Here is a 14,857-nt window from a genome sequence, read left to right as displayed (position 1 = left end):
ACATCAATAGAGTAATTAATATGGCACACTAAAAAACATTTAACACAAAAGAAGGCAGCAAAGGAAGCACAGAGAAACAAAAACCATAAGAGACATATATAAAACAAATGGCAAATGTAAATCCAACCATGACCATAATTAAATATGAATGTCTAGACAGCCCAATGGAAAGGCAGAGACTGTCAGATTGGACAAAAACAAGATTCAACTATGTGCTGTCAACAAGAGACACACTTTAAATTCAAGACTGAAAGTAAAAAGATTCGGAACAAGGATATATATACTATGGAAAGAGTAAACATAAGAGAGATGGCATGGTTATATTAGTATTAGACAAAATAGATTTTAAGACAAATATTACTGGAAATGAAGAAAGATATTTCAAAATGACAGTCAATAAATTAGGAAAATATTATAATAATTATAAACCCTAAAATAATGAAGAGCCCTACAAAAATAAAATAATAACTAACATTATTGAAAAGAAAAATAGAAAATTCAACAAGTAGCATTGGAGATTTCAATACCCCACTCTAAGCAATTGACAGAATAACTATACAGCAAATTAACAAACATATAGAAAACCTGAACCACACTCTCAACCAATTATACCTAGAGTTGGCATATAGAAAACTCCAGCAAACAACAGAATATGTATTGTTGTCAGGTACACACTCTCCAGGACAGACCAAATGCTAGGCCACTAAACAAGCCTCATAAATGTAAAAAGACTGAAGTCACACAAAGTATGTTCTCCAACCATAACAGAATTAAAGTAGATATCAACTAAGTTAGAAACTGGAAAATTCTCAAGTGTTTGAAAATTAAACTTCACAATTCTGAATAACATATGGGTCAAAAAAGAAATTAAAAGAGATGTTAGAGAATATTTTTAACTGAATAAATACAAACACATCAAAATCAATGGGATGCAGCTCAAGCAGTACTTAGAAGGAATTATATAACTTTAAGTATACTGAAAAAAAGAGGAGTCTCAAATCAATGACATGAGCCCCCACTTTAATAAATCAGAAAAGGAGTAAACTAGGGGACTTCCCTGGTGGTCCAGTGGTAAATAATCCACCTTCCAATGTAGGGGATGCGGGTTTGATCCCTGGTCAGGGGAACTAGGTTGCAGGGTAGAACATGCTGCAGGGTAGCTAAGCCCGTGTGCAACAACTACTGAGCTCGTGCACCTCAACTGGAAAGCCCACGTGCAGCAAACTACAGAGCCCACGCACTCTGGAGCCCACACGCCACAACTACAGAGCTCACATGTCCTGGAGCCTGCGTGCCACAACTAGAGAAGAGAAAAAACCTGCACACCACAACTAGAAAGAAGTCCACAGACCACAAGGAAAGATCCCGCACGCCTCAACGAAGATCCCACATGCTGCAACTAAGACCCGATGCAGCCATAAATAATTAATTAATCAATTAATTAATTAAAATATTTTTTTAAAAGAAAAAGAGCCAACTAAACCCTAAAGCAAGCTGAAAAATATATTGAAAATTTAGAGCAGAAATAAATAAAATACAAAACAGGAAGATAGAGAATAACTTGTTTTTTAAAAAAAGATCCAAAAAATTTACAAACTTTTAGGAAGACTGACCAACAACAAAGAGAAAAAACACAAATTACCAAAATTAGGAATGAAAGAAGGGATATTACCACTGACCTCACAAAAATTAAAAGAATTATACAGGAAGGAATATTATAAACAGATATATGCCAACAAATTAAACAACTTTTATGAAATTCCTAAAAAGACATATATTACTGACACATAAACTAATGAAAGAGGAAACAGAAAAATCTGAATATAACAAACTGAGTTAGTATTTAAAATCTGCCCACAAAGAAATGGCCTCACTGATGAATTCCATCAAATATTTTAAGGGGGAAATACCAATCCTTCACAAACTCCTTCACAAAACAGAGGAAGAATGTACATTTTGCAACTCAATCTATAAAGCCAGTTTCTTTGATATAAAGACATCACATGAAAACTACACTCCAATGTCTCTCATAAACATAGATACAATATCCTTACAAAATATTAGTAAACTGAATCTAGCAACAGATAAAAAAAGGCCTATATATACACCAAGACCAAGTAATATTTACCCCAGGAAGGCAATGGTGGTTTAACACCTGAAAATCAATTAATGTAATACACCATGTTAAGAGACTAAAGGACAAAAACCACATGGTTATCTCAATAAACAAAGAAGAATTTGACAAAATTCAACACTTACTCATGATAAAAAAAATCTCAACAAACTAAGACTAGAAGAGAACTTCCTCAAACTGATAAAAGGTATCTACAAAAAAAAACAAAAACTAACATCATGCTTACTGGTTAAACACTGAATGCTTTCCTCCTAAAAATCAGGATGTCCATTTTCACCACTTCTACTCAACATTGTATTAAAGGTTCTAGCTAGTAAAACAGAGCAGGCAAAATCAATCAATCAACCAACCAACCAACCAAGCAATCAATCGATCAAGTAATGGCATCTAGATTAGAAAAGACGAAATAAAACTGTCTTTATTCTCTAGCGATGCGATCTTGTATATAGAAATTTCCCAATGAATCCACAAAAGAGCTACAAGAACGAATAAACAAGTTCAGCAAGGCCACCGCCACTGAGAACTGATAAACAAGTTCAGCAAGGGCACAAGATATTAGATCAATAAAGAAAAATCAATTATATTTCTATAGTGAAATGACAGCTTTATATCACATCTTCCTATTAAAAATTTGAGCTGAGGGCTTCCCTAGTGGCACAGTGGTTAAGAATCCACCTGCCAATGCAAGGGACACGGGTTCGAGCCCTGGTCCAGAAGATCCCACATGCCACGGAGCAACTAAGCCTGTGTGCCACAACTATTGAGCCTGCACTCTAGAGCCCGCGAGCCACAACTACTGAAGCCCGTGCACCTAGAGCCCATGTTCCACAACAAGAGAAGCCACCGCAATGAGAAGCCCGCGCACCACAAAGAAGAGTAGCCCCCACTCGCCACAATTAGAGAATGCCTGTGCGCAGCAACAAAGACCCAATGCAGCCAAAAATAAATAAATAAAATAGACACAACATTAAAGAAATAAAAAATGTTTAAAAAAAAAATCTGAATTGATTCAAATTTTCTGTCTTATCCCTCAGTAGTTTTAAAAATTTTTTCAAGTAGATTTCTCCCAGGTATTTTATCTTTTTAGTTGTTACTGTGAATGTATACCTCTTCTTCCTTTATTAGCCCTAATTTTACTATTTGTATTAAAAAATCATTTATGTATAATTGATTTCATAAGCAGTTCCTTTACTGAATTCTCAGTACAAAAAACAAGCAGGCAGATGAACTGAACTGATTTCAGGAACAGACCCCCCCATTCAAAAAAAAAAAAAACCATGGAAATTCAGTATATGATAAATGTGGCATTTCAAATATGTAGAAAAGAAATGCATCATTCAATAACGGGAATGAGGACAAATGGTAAGCCATCTGGAAGAAAGTAAAGCTGATGTCTACATTTATTGCTTATACCAAATATATTCAATATAAATCAAGATTTTAAACAATTTAAACCATAAAAAGTAATAGAAAACCCATATAACTTTTCAAGTTCACTGAATCTAAAACTACCAAGCTAAAACTACCAATCATAAGAAACACAACTAATTTTGTCACTTAGAAAAAAACAATGCCAAACCATGACAAGCCAACAATTCACGTCATTCAGAGATGTTATAATGTGGAGGGAAAAACGAGTCCTACAATCAGTGGGGGAGACCTTTTAAACCTTACACAGGAAACCCCACCCCCACCCCAGCCCTGAAGAAAAAGATCACTAAATTCAATCATACAAAATTAAAACTTCAACAAGGCAAAAACAAAATCAAAAGATAAGCAAAACCTGAGTAAAAACCATCTGCCTAACGCATGACCAAACAGATAACTGAAAATATATATATAGCCAATAATAATGGGGAAAAAAATGCTGAAACTCACAATGAAATTTTGAAAAGCAATACTAAACAACAAAAAACTGACAAATACTAAAAGTTTGACAGTAGCTACTATTATCAAAGAGATAAAGAGATTCCCATTTTCCCAGACTACTGATGTTGGGGTAATCTTTTTAGTTGGGCAATTCAACCACCAAATTATTAAATGTACACACTTCTTGACCCAACAATTTTTCCTTTAGGAATTTATACTACAAATATATTTTTAAATAATATGTGCAAAGATGCATCCAAGAATATTCACTATATTCCCACTTATTACTGCAAAAAAACTTAACCTAAATATCCATAAATAGGAGTCTAGTTAAAATAATTACGGTACATCCAAATATAGGAATACTACACAGAATGAAATAAGAAGGAATGATATGCAAAGATACAGAAGCTAACAACAAAAAAGACATGCTGCTAATAAACAACATGTACGGTGCGATCTCATTTTTATAAAAATTATGTAAATATAGGTATACATATAAATTTCTGCATATATAATGGAAAATGTCTGTAATGATACACACACACACACACAAATGTTAACAGTAAATGGGAATAAGAAAAGACTTTTTTAAATTTTTTACATTATAAGATTCTCTACTGCATAAGTGTATATTCCTCTTATAATAAACCTGGGTAAGAAGTGAGAAGTGTTTAACGAAATCTTAAAATATGGCCACTAAAACTGCTAATAATTTCACACCTTCGCTTTAAAAGAGTTCTCAAAACAAATAAAATTTATGAGAATCTTTGAATTTTTATGATCATTAATAATGACATGAGAATATGTGCCATTGACAAATGTGTAAATACCCTGAAAACTGTGAAATATTTAATTTTCTTTCACTTTGTTTGAAAGATAAAAGCACAGGTCTAATATATGTACCAACATAGCCCAACAAGACAGGAGAGGATCACGGTTCTTCCTAAAATAAGGGAACCTGGGCCTAAAAAAGAGAAATGCAAGTAATCTTGTTAAGTGAGAAAAGATAACGGTCTTCATACAGAACTAATAACATTAATTCTTTCCAATGTATAGATGTTCATATCTGTATATAGTGATATCATGCTATGTATATGTAATATTCACGCTATATATAAGCAAGTATAAAAGAAAAAGGGAATGTCCAGTAAATGCAGAGTACTACCCAACAGCTGTGATAGGTGTGTTCATGTTCAAGTATATGGGCATCTATCACAGGTAAAAATTAGAGGTTGAGTAAAACAGCGTTGGATTACCTCTACAAAATAGGTCAGGCAAATGCCCATCCCGCCAGATCACTTGGCCGAATTTCCAAGCTGTTGATTCCTCCCTCTATCCTATAAAAGTACAAAAATACAGGTTATGCCCCCCCAAAAATCAGGATTAGACATATTCTTAAAGTCAGGTAAAATAGGTATATCAAAATGTGCTAAATCTGACAAAATTCTTTCCATGGTAGATACTCTTGGATTAAATAAAATTACTTCACTTAGAACACTTAGTTCAACTGTAATGACCCATCAGTGCTGAATGATATCATGAAGAAAAGAAATGACCCAGACACTAACTGGACTTTTCCAAATTTAACTTCTAGCTGAGGATTAGGATTTCTTTAAAATCAGGGTAATAAACTAGAATTATCATAAACAACTTAAAATAGGAAGGAAGGCACAAAATGTATTTCACTAAAATCATATGTTGATGTTCTCAATTACTCAAATAGTACTAGTTCCTGTTAAAATCCCATAGTAACATTTCCCTGAGCTCAAAGTCTAATTATTTTAAGAATATAGTTTTTGAAAATACAAAAATGTTAAGTATTTAAAATTTTCAAGGCAAAGATATTTAATAATGTTAAAATGGTCCATAAATATTTTTTTAATGTCTATAATCAATCTTTCAACAGAGACTAATACAGAAAATTAACACTCCATGTTGGTATTGCATTGATATTGGACATATATAATTTTCTTCCTGCAACTGGGATATGTTTTCCTGGTATATGAAATGGAGATAATGAGGACTGAAAGCTGAAATTTTATTAGAAACAAAGAATAGGCCAAATATAACTTTTATTCAGAAATAAAAAAGCATTTTATATAATAGCCTAAACACATTTTTAGGACTCAATAAATACCCTGCAAATAAATAAGCTATAAATATAAAAGCAGGACAATTAAAGAAACTCTAAATCTTCAGAAAATAACCAAGTATATTAATTCTAACCTGTGTTTACACAATTTTATCAAGGGATTACAAACATTACAGCATTTCTGATAATTCAGCATTTTCTAGTCCTTAGCCAGTCAGTAGCTTTGTTGCTAAACTAGTTACAAACAAAAAATCTATTTAAAATAATTTATTTCTACTAAGCTCTTAATTGCCTGCCTCAAAGTTTTGTTCCCAAGCATTCAAAAGAGCATATATGCCATTCCTCTCAGTTACTTAAAACTACTTTTAAATATATATTTTCTATAGTGTTAGTATCAAAAAGATAATAAAAGCCATAAAACTATATTATTGTGGTAGACACTATTAAAAACAGGTAAAGTAAAATAAAACTGTATCTGCACTACACTGCTATCACCATTCTACATTCTTTACTGTATTCAACTTTCAGAATTTCCAACACAGTTCACAGGAATAAAGTTGAACAGAAACGACATGGTAAAGTCTATATATGGGAAATAAAAATGTCTTTAGACATTAGCGACTTTGGTATTACATTATGAGTCTTTTAAAGTTGACTGGATTTATCTAGTCTACAATCAAAACATTATTACTTATGTCATCACATAATAATGGTAACATATACAGCTGGACAAACGTTTTTGAGATGTTAATATTCTGTTGAAAACATTTTCACAGAAAGCCTACTCACCTTGCATCACTTTTTATTGAAAGCTCTAAATTAACGCTGTCACACATCAAAGACTATAACTAGGTATGTTAAAAGAGGAGGAAACAAAAATAAAATAGTGAAGCAAGAAGGAAAAAGCAGCATGCCTCACTCCCACATACACACATCCCCCAAATGTACAAAATAATATAACCTGAAAGTCCAAATCTATAAACAGAAATTTTGGAATGTCTTTCCCATCACAACCTTTCCTCTACAATGGAAACCCAGAATTCCCCCTAACTCACCTGCCACATAGTCTCTGTCTCTGGAAACCTAATTCATTTAGCATCATCTACCAATTTCACTTATCCTTCCAAGTCTCTATCCCTCCTTCTCCTCTACCACCCCCTCTCCACCAAAAATGGGGAAAAGAAAAGAATCTACCAGGCTGGAAACTAAGACCCTGTAAGTACAAAAAGAAAGATATAAAGTTACTTGGGCAACCACCCAATGATCAGCTAAGATCTTCCTCTTTCCCTGCCCCACTTCCCCTACTTTAGGAGTGACTGAATATTCCTGCTTAGCAATTCCTCTATTTTAAGATTTTGCTGGCTAATTATTCCCTGATTATAATCACTTGTGCAGGGGCTTCCCTGGTGGCACAGTGGTTAAGAATCCGCCTGCCAATGCAGGGGACACAGGTTCGAGCCCTGGTCCGGGAAGATCCCACATGCCGCGGAGAAACTAAGCCCATGCGCCACAACCACTGAGCCTGCGCTCTAGAGCCCGCGAGCCACAACTACTGAAGCCCATGCTCTGCAACGAGAAGCAACCGCAATGAGAAGCCCGCTCACTGCAACTACAGAAAGCCCACGCACAGCAACGAAGACCCAACCAGCCAAAAATAAATAAAATAAATAAATTTATTTAAAAATAATAATAATAATCACTTGTGCAGGTATAATCAAATTAAGACAAAATACAGATTAAGGAAGAAAATAAATGAAATATTTTTCAGGGACCGTTAGCTACTACCCATCCATTATTTAGTTCTGACAAACTGGCAGGATTTCAATGTATTTACCAGCAGGTGGTCTGATTCATTATTCAGGCCAACATTTTTGTCATTAACTGAATCAACATTTTTGATCAACTGATATGTATATGCAACACTATCTAAGATTCCTAAGACATGCATAAAATATCATGGTCTCTGCCCAAAGGAGTTCATAATCTAGCAAGGATGGTAAACATACAAGAAATAATGTTAGTGATGATAATATAATGTGTTAAGCGCTATAACTGAAGTTTAAGCAATTAATCATAGGAAAATCAAAGCAGGGATCAATTAATTCTCCCTCTGTTACCTTTCCAAAAGAAAAGGAAGAAGTGACCTTTTAATGTTGGCTCCACATTTAAGAATAAAATGAATACCATATGCTTTGGACTTTGCTCAGCAGTGTTCCTAGGTCTTTGCAGATATTAACTAACTTAATACAAAAAACAAACCTATGAGGTTGGTGCTAATATTATTCACATTTCACAGAAGAAAAAACTGAAGGGTTAAGTAACTCACCAAAGGTTATAAAATTAGTAAGTGACAGAACCAAAGTCTTTATAATGGTTAGCAGGCACGCCACAATCTACTGTGCTATCACCTCCTCCTCCTCATCACTACCACCATGGCTTTAAGAATCTGAGAGGAAAAATGCTTCAAGTCCTTTAGCATCTTTTAACTAGATCATATTTGAAAGTAATTAGTTAAGTTCTACTTTTATATTAGTTTTACTTTTGTGATTTAATAATGCTTTCTGAACAATGTTTTTTTAAAAAAAAAAAAGGTAAAGGAAAAAAGTTTGTTCCAGGCAAGAGATTTCTATGAATATGGTTAGAATTTCTACAAAGTAACAAAGTAGACATATGTGTTCTTTTAATTTACACTACCTGCTTTGACAATTAAAGTTGTTAGAATGTACTATTCATGACCAGATCCATCCTAAGGAGGAATGAAAGCTCCAAAAATTCAAACCACCCACCCCAGAAACTGCCCTAACCAGGTCTTTCTAGAACAATTTTCCATTTCTACCTTCACCAAAAATTAAGTCAAAATCTTATAAATTTCACAATCAATGTAGTTAACCCACTTGATTAAGAAAGAAAATCCTACAAAGGGGTAATCAAATAAATTCTTAAAAAACAGTTGGCCGTGGGCTTCCCTGGTGGCACAGTGGTTGGGAGTCTGCCTGCCGGTGCAGGGGACACGGGTTCGATCTCTGGTCCGGGGGGATCCCACATGCCGCAAAGCGACTGAGCCTGTGCACCACAGCTGCTGAGCCTGCGCTCTGGAGCCGCGAGCCACAGCTGCTAGGCCCACATGCCACAACTACTGAAGCCTGCACACCTACAGCCCGTGCTCTGTGGCAAGGGAGGACACCGCAATCGGGGGGCCTGTGGGCCACACTGAAGAGTGGCCCCCACTCACCATAACTAGAGAAAAGCCCGCGTGCAGCAGCAAAGACCCAACGCAGCCAAAGATAAATAGATAAAATAAATTTTAAAAATAAAAAAAACCTTCACCATTAAAAAAAAAAAAAAAGTTGGCCAAAGTGAGTAAAATAAAGGCACCAACTGAAAACGTTCACCTGCCCTTGACCTTTTCAAATCACCTAACCAGTAAACATTTGTCAAATAAGAAAACAACTCTCTACCCACATTAGAAAACACAACAGTATAAGCATTTTTAGAAAATCCTTAGACTATAAACCACTAAAGAGACAAACCTAACCTTGAAATCCAAGTCACCTGTTGAGGAAAGACACCTTCCAAAAGCTAACCTTATCACAGAGGGGATAATAAACTATCAAGCAACTATGTAATCCTTCCCCAAATTCACCAATAGAAATTAGTTTTTAAGAATAGTAAACCACTAAACTCAAGGAAAAGCTGCTTTATTTTTACATGAATTTTTACTTGAATACATACCAATTTTGTAAATAATCATAAAATATTTTGCACTATGATGATCAAGATCACTCAGGTCAATTTTCAAATGATCGCCTCAAAAACGTTACAAGCATGCTCTGATTAAAGTACTTCACAGTTTAAAAAGTGCTTTCAAGTGTCATATTTCATGGGACACCCCCTACACACACAATTACCTAGGCAGGTATTATTGTTTGCCTCCATTCTATAGATGATGAAATTGAGGTTCAAGAGGTTAAGTACCCATGGTTACACAACACCTGTCATGGCAAAGACTTCAACCAGATCCTCTGCCTCCAAATAAATGTCTACTTTAACATAGCACAACAGGAAAGGTCATTCCCAAGTTAAAATATTGATATATTTAATGTTACTCTTAACAATATTCTGAGAGTCAAAAATAAATAAACATCTTTGAAGTAAGGATAAGATCAATGAACATAAACTTTGAAATTAAAATGCTATCTACAGTAATAGTTACCATGTAAATAAACAAAAAATTAAATTCATCTGATTTTCATAACACAAAAATTATCCTACTGTAATAATAACTAAGGAAACCCTAGAAAAGATTATAGGAATACCCGTTTGAAAATTAAAGTTTAACTATTTAAATTTTATTTTTAAGTGTCAATTCTTCATGCATAAAAACATGTTAAAATATTATTAAAAACCAAAAATAACAAGAGGGAACTGGAATTATTACTTCTAATATGAAATATAATTAAATACTCTCATTTAAAAACATGTAAATGGTCCATTAAAAAGCTCATTTTCTGACAATTTTACCTTATTCAATACTAGAGTCAGTCACTCTTATCTCCTCTAAAACACATGCGCAGAATTACATAAGGCACTAGACACAATGTAGAGGTGTGTCCACACATAAAAGAAATGATTTTTAATCTGATTAGAAATCTAAGATTTGCCATCAGAGTCAATCTGAGAGTACCTCAAGAAGTGGCTGCAAATTAGCCCAGTGATTTCTCTGTAACTGCAGTAACTATATTAGTTTGAACAATTCATGTAATATGTGAGATTTTTTAAAAATAGTAGTAGTTGGGACTTCCCTGGCAGTCCAGTGGTTAAGACTCTGTGCTTCCACTGCAGGGGGGCACAGTTCGATCCCTGGTCAGGGAACTAAGATCCTGCATGCCGCACGGGGCAGCCAAATAAACAGTAGTAGTTGATTTAACAAGTTAACTCATCATTTAGAAGCACTAGCTTCTACTAATGTAGAATAGACATTTTCTTATTTGGGTCCAATTTACTCTCAATTAGAAAACTAGGGAATGTAAAAAGCAGGACATTTTATCTTTCCTTTTCAACCTATGAATTAGAAACAGATTAAACTGGCTGCATAATACAAGATTTTCCAAATTTGTTTTGAAAAATATTTACTAATATTAAAATACTATTATATATTACTGGAATTATTAAATACCTTAAATACAAATAATCCATAAAATAAACACATCTTTGAAGAAAATAACAGAATTCACAATTTCATTTTAATTAACTATACTACAAAATTCAGTTTATGTGATAGATGCCTAGTAAATTGCATGCATCTATTCCCTGGCACCCTCTTGAACTGGTTATGACTGACCTTCCAAAACCCTCCTAGGGGTCCAGTACTGTGGTTTATAATTGAAGCAACATTGTGCTTAGAAGTTCACAAAGCACATGGCCATAAACCATTATTTTCAAAGCTGAAATAACTCGCTGGGTGGAGATGATGCAGGTTCACAAAAATTAAGGAATCTGAACTTCCAGTCTAGGTAAAATGGCATAGCTCTCTTTTTCCCTGCCCCTCCTCACTAAACACCATGTTAAACCAGGGGAATAACACCAGAGACAAGTGAAAGAAAACTATGAAAACTGGTAAGCAGGCAGCTAACCAGTTTGGGACTCCAAGACTACAGAAACAGAAAAGCAGCAGAGTGTTTTATGTCCCCAGACCCAACAGAAGAAGGCAACCCAGACTGGCATTTCCTGACCACCAATTCAGCAACAGAAGGTAGACCAGACAGCCACACTCCTCCCCCAAACTAAACAGGAGTCCCTCTACAATATCAAGCAAGGGATATCAACTGGAAGCCCAGTCAACAACAAAGACCAGAAAGGGGAAGCAACTCTTCCATCCCCACATGACCTGAAACTCCTGTTTTCCACCTAGAAATACTGAGGCAAGTGGGCAGAACTCAGGGACCCAGCCAGTTCAAGCATCTCAGTTTGCGCCAAGACTCTCCCTCTCACCCAGAGACATGGGGACAGGGAAGAATTGGGGGTTTGAGGTGGGTACCAGGAGGAGGATCCCACCACAATCCTCTCCCATCTAGAGACACCCAAAAGCCTGATAGGAGGTAATGTCTTCTATTCTCTCAGGCAGCATCAGCAAGGACCAGTGGGAGCCCCAACAGCATCAGATAAACCAAGCCAACCACAAAGGCTCTGAAAATTAAACTGCCATTAGAACCAAAGTCATAAAAGTGGGCCAAGACCTGTACACTAAACCTAAACAGGGTGACCGCATGCTAAAATAAAAACTGTAAATAGGGACCAGAGCCTCCTAACATAATATATAACACAGAAAATGACACAAGAAAATCCCAACATGAGTGAGAAAGGATAATCAACCAAGGCCAATACAGAGATGAGTCAGATGTTGGAATTATTTGAAAAGGATTTTAAAGCACCATAATAAAATGTCTCAGCAATTAATTATAAGTTCTCCTGAAACACGTGAAAAGAATGGAAAATCTCAGCAAAGAAACAGAAGTTATAAAAAAGAAGCAAAAGAAAATTACAGAACTAAAAATTACAGAACTAAAAAGTACTATAACGTGAAACTTTAAAACTTGCTAGATAGGCTCAATACAACCATGGAGATAACAGGGAAGAGAATCACTGAATTTGAGACAGAAAAACAGAATTAACCCAATCTGAAAAACAGATAGAAAAAAGACTGAAAAAAGAAAACTAATAGAGTCTTAGCAACCTGTGGGCCAATAACAAAAGATCCAACATTCTTATCACTGGAGTCCCAGAAACAGGAGAAACAGAGAGGGGCTGAAACAGTATTTAAAGAAAAGATGGCAAAAACCTTCTCATATGTGACAAATACAAACTTACAGATCCAAAAAAGTGAGCAAACCCAAAACAGGATAAACCCAAAGAAATTTACACCAGGACACATCATAATTAAATGTTCAAAAATTAAAAACAAAGAAAAAACTTTGAAGGCAGCCAGACAAAAATAACATATTACCTATAACGGAAGAACTGAAATGACACCAGATTTCTCATCTCAATCAAAGAGGCCAAAAAAAGTGGCAGAATATTTTTTGAATGCTAGAAAAATAAAAAAAGAACTGCCAACCAAGAATTCTATACCCAGTTGAAACTACTCTTCAGGAATGTCTTAATCTATTCAGGCTGCCATAACAAAACACCACAAAATGGATGGCTTATAAACAATAGAAATTTACTTCTCACAGTTCTGGGGGCTGGAAGTCCAAGATCAGGATGCCAACATGGTCAGGTGAAGGGCCTCTTCCAAACTGCAGACTTCTGTCTGTATTCTTACATGGCAGAAAAGGGGCAAAAGAGCTCCCTCTTTTGTGACAGCACTAATCCCATTCATGAGGGCTCTCCCCCATTACCTAACAACCTCCCAAAGGACGCAACTCCCAATACCATCATATTGGGTATTAGGATTTCAACATTTACATTTTAGGAGAATTCATTCAGACCACAGAAAGGAACAAAGGAGAAATTTTTTAAAGCATTCTCAAAAGAAGAAAAACTAAAAGACCATGTCACTAGCAACCCTACCCATAAAGACTGGCTGAAGAAAATTTTCCAAACAAGAAAAAGAATAGAGGGGCTTCCCTAGTGGTGCAGTGGTTGAGAGTCTGCACGCTAATGCAGGGGACACAGGTTCAAGCCCTGGTCCAGGAAGATCCCACATGCCACAGAGCAACTAAGCCCATGCACCACAACTACTGAGCCCGTGTGCCTAGAGCCTGTGCTCCGCAGCACAGAGAGAAGCCCGCCACTGCAAAAAAGAGTAGCCCCGCTCGCTGCAACTAGAGAAAGCCTGCGCGCAGCAATGAAGCTCAATGCAGCCAAAAATAAATAAATAAATAATTTTAAACATAAACAAATTTTTAAAAAAAGAAAGAAAAAGAATAGAAATACAAGTATACACAACAGGATATCTTTTCCATCATTAGTTTTCTAGATCATACTTACTGACAGAAACAAAAATTATACTACTACTGATACTTAAAACAATTATATTTAAAAGTCAAGTAAGTAAAAAGGTAAAAGAGAAGTAAAGTTTTCACACTTCAGTTGAAGTAGTAAAACACTGATACCAGGAGACTGTCATAAGTCATAGATACATTAGGTAACAACTACAACAACCACTATGAAAACTATACCAAGACACACTCAAAAACATTATAAATAAATCTTTTACAAATTATGAAAGAATCCTAAAAAATGTTCTAGTAATCTGCAGGAAGGCAAGAGAAGAGAAACAAAAAAATGAAAACCAGAGAAAATAAAACAAAAAACAAATAATAAAATGGCAATTTAAGTGCTAATATTTATCGATAATTACCTTAAATGCAGATGGTCTAAACAGACGAATCAAGAAAGACTGGCGGAGTAGATTTTTGAAATGCCCCACTATATGCTGCTAACAAGAAACTCAGTAACATACATTGAAAGTAAAAGAATGGAAAAGCTATGAAAACTCTTTTTTTTCCAGCAGAGAAGCTATATTAATAACACAACCAACCAATAAGGTCAGCTTGATATACATAGAATACTCCACCCAACGACAGCAGAATACATATTTCTTTTCAAGCACCCATGGAACATTCATGAAGACAGATCATATCCTGGGCCATAAAACAAGCCTCAACAAATCTAAAACAACTGAAATAATACAAGAGGTACATTATCTGACAATAATGGACTCAAACTAGAAATCAGTAACAAAGACAACAGGAAAA

General features: G+C 35.1%; 1 protein-coding gene across 3 annotated transcripts in view; it reads right to left on the bottom strand.

Annotated features, from left to right (window-relative positions):
* ZNF148 (zinc finger protein 148) overlaps positions 1–14,857 on the bottom strand; it is a 133,587-nt gene that overhangs the window by 96,012 nt on the left and 22,718 nt on the right. For 2 of the 3 annotated variants that reach the window (XM_057545334.1, XM_057545335.1), the window contains exon 2: positions 5,263–5,343. The exons of the other annotated variant lie outside the window; for it this stretch is intronic. The gene's annotated coding sequence lies outside the window, so the exon portion shown is untranslated. The remainder of the gene's footprint in view (positions 1–5,262; positions 5,344–14,857) is intronic. 3 annotated transcript variants of the gene reach the window in all.

Source organism: Balaenoptera acutorostrata, chromosome 4, assembly GCF_949987535.1.
Source record: "Balaenoptera acutorostrata chromosome 4, mBalAcu1.1, whole genome shotgun sequence".
In the NCBI taxonomy this organism is placed as follows: domain Eukaryota; kingdom Metazoa; phylum Chordata; class Mammalia; order Artiodactyla; family Balaenopteridae; genus Balaenoptera; species Balaenoptera acutorostrata.
Note: the sequence above shows the minus strand (reverse complement) of the source record. Positions and strands in the feature narration are given on the sequence as shown.